The sequence below is a fragment of the Herpailurus yagouaroundi genome, unplaced genomic scaffold, assembly GCF_014898765.1.
Source record: "Herpailurus yagouaroundi ecotype Mexico unplaced genomic scaffold, PumYag 77, whole genome shotgun sequence".
Taxonomy (NCBI): Eukaryota; Metazoa; Chordata; class Mammalia; order Carnivora; family Felidae; genus Herpailurus; species Herpailurus yagouaroundi.
This window is the reverse complement of record NW_024412388.1, coordinates 41,171,804-41,179,759: the sequence shown is the minus strand read 5'-3', so window position 1 is coordinate 41,179,759 and position 7,956 is coordinate 41,171,804. Positions and strand designations below refer to the sequence as shown.

At 38.6% G+C, this 7,956-nt stretch overlaps 1 long non-coding RNA gene across 1 annotated transcript in view; it reads right to left on the bottom strand.

The window, feature by feature from the left end:
- Positions 1-2,533: 2,533 nt before the first annotated feature.
- Positions 2,534-7,956, bottom strand: part of LOC121027107 (uncharacterized) — a 26,019-nt gene continuing 20,596 nt past the window's right edge. The window contains exon 4 of the long non-coding RNA XR_005788563.1: positions 2,534-4,195. This is a non-coding gene — a long non-coding RNA (uncharacterized LOC121027107). The remainder of the gene's footprint in view (positions 4,196-7,956) is intronic.

The window sequence follows — 7,956 nt, the reverse complement described above, 5'->3', positions numbered from 1 at the left end:
TTGATTTTATTTTTCTAGAAATTTTTCCTTTTCATCTAGGTTATTCAATTTGTTGATATATACTTACTAATACCACTCTCTTATAATCCTTGTTATTTCTGTAGCTTCAGTAGCTATGTTGCCACTTTCATTTCTGATTTTAGTAATTTGAGTTTTTTCTCTTCTTTCTCAGTCATCTAGTGAGTTTTGTCAATTTTGTTGATCTTCTGGTTTCAAAGATTTTTTTAAAAATTTTAAATTGCTTTTTTATGTTTTTATCTATTTGTGAGAGAGAGACAGAGACAGAGAATGAGGGGGGAGGGGCAGAGAGAGAAGGAAACACAGAATTTGAAGCAGGGTCCAGGTTCTGAGCTGTCAACATAGAGCCCGATGCTGGGCTCGAACTCATGAACCTGGAGATCATGATCTGAGCCAAAGTCAGCTGCTCAACCAACTGAGTCACCTAGGCACCCCAGGTTTCATTGTTTTTTGTTTGTTTTTGTATTCTCTATTTCATTTATCTCTGGTCTATATTATCTCTTCTCTTCTGTTAGCTTTGGGTTTAGTTTGTTCTTTTTCTTGTTCCTAAACTATAAGGCTAGGTTGTTGATTTGAGATATTTCTTGTTTTTTAATGTTTTTATGGCTATAAATTTCTCCCTTAACACTGCTTTTGCTGAGTCCCATAAGTTTTGGTATGTTGTGTTTTTGTTTGTCATTCACCTCTAAGTGTTTCCTAATTTGCTTTGTGATTTCTTCTTTCAACTATTGTTTGTTTAAAAGTATGTTGTTTAATAGGCACAATTTTGTGGATTTTCCAATTTTCCTTCTGTTATTTATTCCTAATTTCATCCCATTGAAGATACTTTTCATAATATTTATCTTTTTAAATCTATTGAGACTTAATTTGTGGCCTAATATATGGTCTACCCTAAAAAATGTCCTATAGGCACTTAAGAAGAATGTGTATGCTGTTGTTGTTGGGTAGAGTGTTCTGTGTATGTTTGTTAGATGAAGTTGGTTTATTGTGCTAAGTCCTTTATTTCCTTACTTATCATCTTCTGGAATGGTTGTCCTATCCATTGTTGTGAGCAGGGTATTGACATGTCCAACTATGTAGTAGAATTGCCTATTTTTCCCTTCAATTCTGTCAGGGGGAAAAGAGAACAATGAAGGGAGCAAAAAAGGGGTACTAGTCCTTTAAATTCCCTGGAAGTCACTACCTGGAGGGGGAGGGGCTTGCAACAACGGGAAGGTTCAACAACAACAATGGCTGCCCACCTCTTTGTCTATACCTCTGTGATTTGAAGCAGCAATCACCAATCAGAGCACAGATTCCCAATATTTGGAGGACAGGGTCCTTTATGCTCACCCTGACTCCCATGAGCTGTGTTAAAGCTGCTTCAGGAAGCTGTGCACAGCTGCCTGCCACTGGGGGTGAAGGATAGATAGCTGTTACTGTTCTAAGAGTTGAAATTGATTGAAATTCACCACAAATTTATCTTCCAAGTATTCCCCTGGAAGTTGTAAGCAAGGCATCAGTAGACTCCAGAGTTCCAAATACATAGTTATATGAGGCAGATTCTGCTAGTGCTGAATCTTGGCATTTCCTACTTTGCCATCTTTCCAGAATCCTCTCCTGGTAACATTTTGCCCTCTAAAAAATAACTTATGGTGATCACAATATCTTTACATTAAAAACCAGGAGATAATATATATATTTACTGAAGGAAAATCTTGGAAATAATGATCCAAATATTTGATTAAAGGAAATTGATTAAATAATCATATATTCACTTCAAGAGATATTTTCTAAAACCAGCATTCTCTACAACATTATTCTCTAGTCCCTTGCCTTACTTTGTTTTTCTTTATAGAACCTGATATTTTACTATGTGTGTATTGTTCATTGTATGTCTCTCTCACTATAATTAAGTCCATAGGGTAAGGGCTTTGTCGTTTTCACTACTGAATTCTCAGCATCTAAAATTTGCTAGAGTCTGGCAAATTCTAGGAACTACCTAAATATTTGTTGAATATATGCATAAGTGAAACATGAAAAGTTCCTGGGAAATACCACTTAGTAAAAAATACAGAAAATGAAATGTTTTCTCTCATTAAAACAATGAAAAGAAATGGCATACATGTTGATGGAGTTTGGAACCTAGAAACTTGGATATAATGGTCACCAAGGTAATGTGGAGAAATGGATATGATTTTTCTGATAGGAGACAAGGTTATAGGCAGTGTTTTTTTCTCTCTCTCTCTTTCCCTTTATTCTTGGTATTAATGTTTCAAAGTGGTTTGTGCTATGAAAAAAAAAAAAAGCTATTTTCCTGAGGCAGGTGAAAGCATGGATAGAATATTATGCTTGCCAAACTTATTCCTGATAAATGAGGCTATGTATTCCAGGGTGGGAAGGAATAGTCCTTGGAGCTTTCAGAGAGGAAATTAAGCACAGAGGAGGAGGAGGATTGCTTAGTGTTTGAACAGTAAGTCACATGATACATTAGAATCAAGGGATGTGGAGATAAGGGAACAGAAACTAGCTTCTCTGGTCTGTGTCCACAGGCTTTATTCTGAATTTAACAATGGAATACCAATAATCAGGCAAGGCCAGAACATAGAATTTCACATCTTGTATATGTCACAAAGGTGCTCAAGCCAGGAAACAAGTGGCAACTAAAATTCAGACCTTACTCTACTTCCTGAGTCACTGAAACCTGATGTAGGGCTATATCTGCCCAGAAAGGGTAGCTTTTTCTAATTTTCACAAAGGCATCATAGAGGATAGTTAGTGGAATGGACCACTGACTTAGTGTGCTGGAGTCTGATGCCAAGTAAAATAACGTCTTAGTTGTACCACATCAATCTCTACTCCAGCAAGTACTGGGGCCAGGCTCAATGTGTAGTTTTCAAATAACCATGTGAAAAGACATGATTAATATTTCTCACATATAGTCGTACCAGACTTGTATACTTGCTGAAAGACAAGTTTATATGCTGGATGTAAATATAGAACACTAAATGACCTATTTTCTTCTAATCCTCCTGCCATGATTTAATGAAGAAATGGGGGTGGGAGGGTTGCATATGGGAACACAGAAAGAAAAGCTTTGGAGTCCCAACTCTTGGATTCATCAAGTAGAAATATATTGAGTTGAAGTCTCCAATAACTTTCTCCTTATATCTCTCTAATTGCCTTAGGAAAAAACATTTAATAGTTTCTTAGTGGTTTGTGTTTCTCACATCCTCTGTAGCAACCATGTGAATTCAATGAATTCAAACATACCGCGCTCTTTCACCCTGCCTCCCCTTGGCCTATGCATAGAAAGTCTTTCATTGTTTCCTCAACAAATTCTCTTCAGCTTTTAAAACTCACTCTAAGATCATTTCACTGGGAAGCCCTCCTGATACACTCTCTTCCCCACTGCAGATATTTCCTCCCTCTTCTGTGTTCCCCCAGCATTTGGCACACTTCTCTATTAGCATATAGCATGATCTGTAAACATATCTGCTGACTTTGTTAAACTGTGGGCTAACTCAGAATAGTGTTTATATATTTTTAATGTTTATATATAGTCCTAGCATCTAATAGGATGCCTAGTGGAACGGGGTAGTCCAGAAATGTTTGTTGAATCATGAATGAATGAATGAATGCTATAATGACACATGCATGCATCTGATGCAGGAGATATGGGTTCAACTCTTGGCTTCACTGTTAACTTTCTTTATGTGGCAGATTAAATAGGGCCACAAATACTTTGATACTTTCCTTGTTAAGAAATGGTGTCTATGTTCTTTCCACCGAAATCTGAGTAGAGACTCTGTTAGTGCTTTAACTAATAAAATATGGCAACAATGACACTGCCAATTTCCAAGACTTGGGCTTAAAAAATGGAAGCATTCATTTCCTATCCCTTGGAACATTGCCTTTTGAAGCCATTGGATGATAGGTAAGATGTTTGGCAACCTTCCGGAGAGACCTCGTGGACGGGCTTTGAGACTACGTGCAGAGAGAAGGGCCTGACTGAGCCCAGCTTCTATGTGAGATGGGGTTAGCCAAATCCAGCCTTACCAATGTTTCAGTCATGTGAGTGAAGCTATCTAGGATCCTGCAGACCAGTCAAATTGCCAGCTGAACACCATAAACTGAGCTCATTTCAGTCCATGTGAAGCAGAAGAATCAATCGGTCAAGCATATGCCAAATATTACCCTACAAAATTAAGATATATAATGATTTTTTTTTAAAAAAGCTACTAAGTTTGGGGATAGTTTGTTAGGCAATGACTGATAACCAGAACATAAGTTGATACCTAGAAATGGGGCACTTCTGTGACACAAAACCCAAGACATTTGACATTGACTTTGAGACTAGGCAATGGTTGATGATTTGAACGGCCTTGAGGAGTCTATTAATGAAATTGGTAATGGCCTGGAGAAGCCAGTCCGAAGACTTACAGAATAGTCAAGAAATTGTTATTGGAAGCTGGAGGAAGGTTGGCAACATGGTCATTTATGGTAACATTAGAAAACAGAAAGGTACCTAATGAACTTGGGAATCTGAGTGGGGACTTTCCAGGCAGAAAGTATAAAGTATCAACTTGCTTTTTGTAGCTATCTATGATAAAATAAGAGAAGAGACTGGTAAACTAAAGAAGGCCCAGGATAGCATTTCTAGCCAGCACAAGGATCTCAAAGGAATAAATGGCCTCTTGGTAAAAGTCAAATCCAAGGTGTTGCCAGTAAAATAAGGTCACAGGGTAAAAACAAATCAAGGGTACAACTATAAAATCTTTGGTTGAGACCTCAGAGAGATTTAAGGTTGTGTCTCATAGATCTTTTTATAAGTTATTCCTAAGGGGAAAATTCTTTCTAAGAATCTTAATGCTGTGCTTCATTGACCATCAATGTTGAACAATAGGTTTTCTAAGAGTCTTAAGGGTGTCATTCTACAGCAGCTTCACAGGGGACCTAGGGTCAAGAAAGGCTCTCTGAAAGAGATTTGTGGGTTTGTTTTTTGGATAATGGAGTAGACTATAATATGATACAAATGAAACTCCCCAAATTGTAAAAGGATTATATTAGCTTGGCCTGAAACTGTCAGAGACAATACAAGATTAAAAGAGGTCTTTGGACTCCCATTCTGCTTTGGGCAGAGAGTAGGCTGAGGACACTACTCAGCTACAAAAATGGGCTGTTTATTATGGAAAAAAGGGGGATGATTCAGAGGGCAGTCCCAAAAATTATAGAGACTCTCATTCCCAGGGAGCAAAGATAGGCCTTAATTAAGGAACTAGCAACACGTGCCTAGCTAGATTTCAGAATTTCTATGCACCAGTGACTGCAATGTGCTTCCATTCCCCCAACCTACCACCACCACAGCCGTCTTTTGAACTGGAGCGCCACTGCAGTTATTTTATACCTTTTGCCATTGTAGTTGGGTGTGTAAGGGAAGATAATTTTCCTCTTTAGTTCAGAGATCTTCAGTTGAAAGGAATAATGCTCAAGAAGCTACAGCTTAGAAACTACATCTGAGGCACCTCATCTACATCTGGAACTCATTCAGATGATGAGATCATGGACCTTATTCCTGAGTCTGATGCTGTAATTGGTTGTTCTGGCAGGGTAGATTCTTTGAGAAAGTGAGTGAATTTTACATGTAGGAAGAAGAATGTAAAATAATTTATGGTCTGCAGGCAGATGGTCACAGATTAAAGATGGCTGTAAATTCTTTGATCCTTTACCATTGTCAAGTGGTGTATCTCCTCCTCTAGAGTCAGGGTGAGCTCTATCATTGTTTTGAGCAATAGAATATTGTAGAAGTGGGAGTGCCTGGGTGGTTCAGTTGGTTGAGCATCTGACTTCAGCTCAGGTCATGATCTCCCAGTTGGTGGGTTTGAACCCCACCTTGGGCTCTGTGCTGACAGCCTGGAGCCTGGAACCTGCTTTGGATTCTGTGTCTCCCTCTCTGTCTCTACCCCTCCCCTGCTCACGTTCTCTCTCTCTCTCTCAAAAATAAATAAACATAAAAATTTTAAAAATATATATTGTAGAAGTGACACTGTGCTAGCTTCCAAGCTCAAGTCTTAAATTATGGTAACTTTCCACTTCCTGTCTCTAGGGAACATTGTCTCTTTGAGCCGTAAGCCACCATGTACCCTGCTGGAAAGATCACACTGAGACCCTCAGTAGGGTGAAGGGGACCCAAATGAAACCAACTTTCTAGCCATTCCCACCAAGCCTCAAGGCATGTAAATGAAGCCAAATGAATATCTTTGAGTGATCTCAGTTGACTCTATGTGGAGTAGGAGAAGCAACTAACTTAGTCATGACTGGATTCCTGATTCAAAAATTGTGAGAAATAATAAAATGGTTGTTGATCCAAGCCACCTAACTTTGGGATAGTTTGTTACCCAACAGTAGATAACCGAGATCTCCATGGCTTTGGGTCAAGTCTTTTCTCTCTAGAACTATTTCTTCAGCTTGGGCAGTGTCAGGCTAGGTTAGGTGAGCTCAAAGGGCCTTAACAGTTCTGATTTTCAGTTCTATTCCGAATGGCATTTAGACACTTGTTGAATAATCAGTGGAATATAGACTATATATAACTAGATACTCAATAAGTATTTAAATGAGTTTTGAAGGATGAAAAAGAACTGCTCATGTAGAAGTGAAGGGAAGGACACTTCAGACAGAATGAACAGCATGTGCAAAAACTCAAAAACCTGAACAGTTTAGGAAATTGCAAGAATTTCAGAATTGTTGAAGTTTCAAGTACAAGGGAAAATGGGGGAGATGAAACTGGAAAGATGAACAGGGCTGGATGCTAAAGAGACTTACAGGCATGGACAAATGCCTATAGGCTTTATCTGCAGACCCTGGAACACCTTGAAAGGAAAATTATCACTGAATCCTTTGTAAGATAAATGAGATTATCCATCTTTTCATACATATGGAAACCAAGGTTTTGTTACCTGCCCAAGATCACATAATTAGTGGGTGGCTGATCCAGGATTGGAATCCATGTCTAATACCTCTGAAACTACATTTTCAAAGGCTTCAGAAGTGAAGGGCAGAAGACATGAATAGACACTTTTCCAAAGAAGACATCCAGATGGCTAACATACACATGAAAAGATGGTCAACATCACTCATCATCAGAGAAATACAAATCAAAACCACAGTGAGATACTACCTCACACCTGTCAGAAAGGCTAAAATTAACGACACAAGAAACAACAGGTGTTGGCAAGGATGTGGAGAAAGGGGAACCCTCTTGCACTGTTGTTGGTGGAAATGCAAACTGGTGCAGCCACTCTGGAAAACAGTGTAGAGGTTCCTCAAAAAGTTAAAAACAGAACTACCCTGCTGATCAAAAAGGATTTAAATAATATAACAGAAAGTGAATTTAGAATAATAGTCATAAAATTAATCGCTGGGCTTGAAAACAGTATAGCTGACAGCAGAGAATCTCTTGCTACAGAGATCAAGGGACTAAGGAACAGTCACGAGGAGCTGAAAAACGCTTTAAATGAAATGCATAACAAAATGGAAACCACCACGGCTCGGATTGAAGACGCAGAGGAGAGAATAGGTGAACTAGAAGATAAAGTTATGGAAAAAGAGGAAGCTGAGAAAAAGACAGATAAAAAAATCCAGGAGCATGAGGGGAAAATTAGAGAACTAAGTGATTCACTAAAAAGAAATAATATACGCATAATTGGTATCCCAGAGGAGGAAGAGAGAGGGAAAGGTGCTGAAGGGGTACTTGAAGAAATTATAGCTGAGAACTTCCCTGAACTGGGGAAGGAAAAAGGCATTGAAATCCAAGAGGCACAGAGAACTCCCTTCAGACGTAACTTGAATCGATCTTCTGCAAGACATATCATAGTGAAATTGGCAAAATACAAGGATAAAGAGAAAATTCTGAAAGCAGCAAGGGGTAAACGTGCCCTCACATATAAAGGGAGACCTATA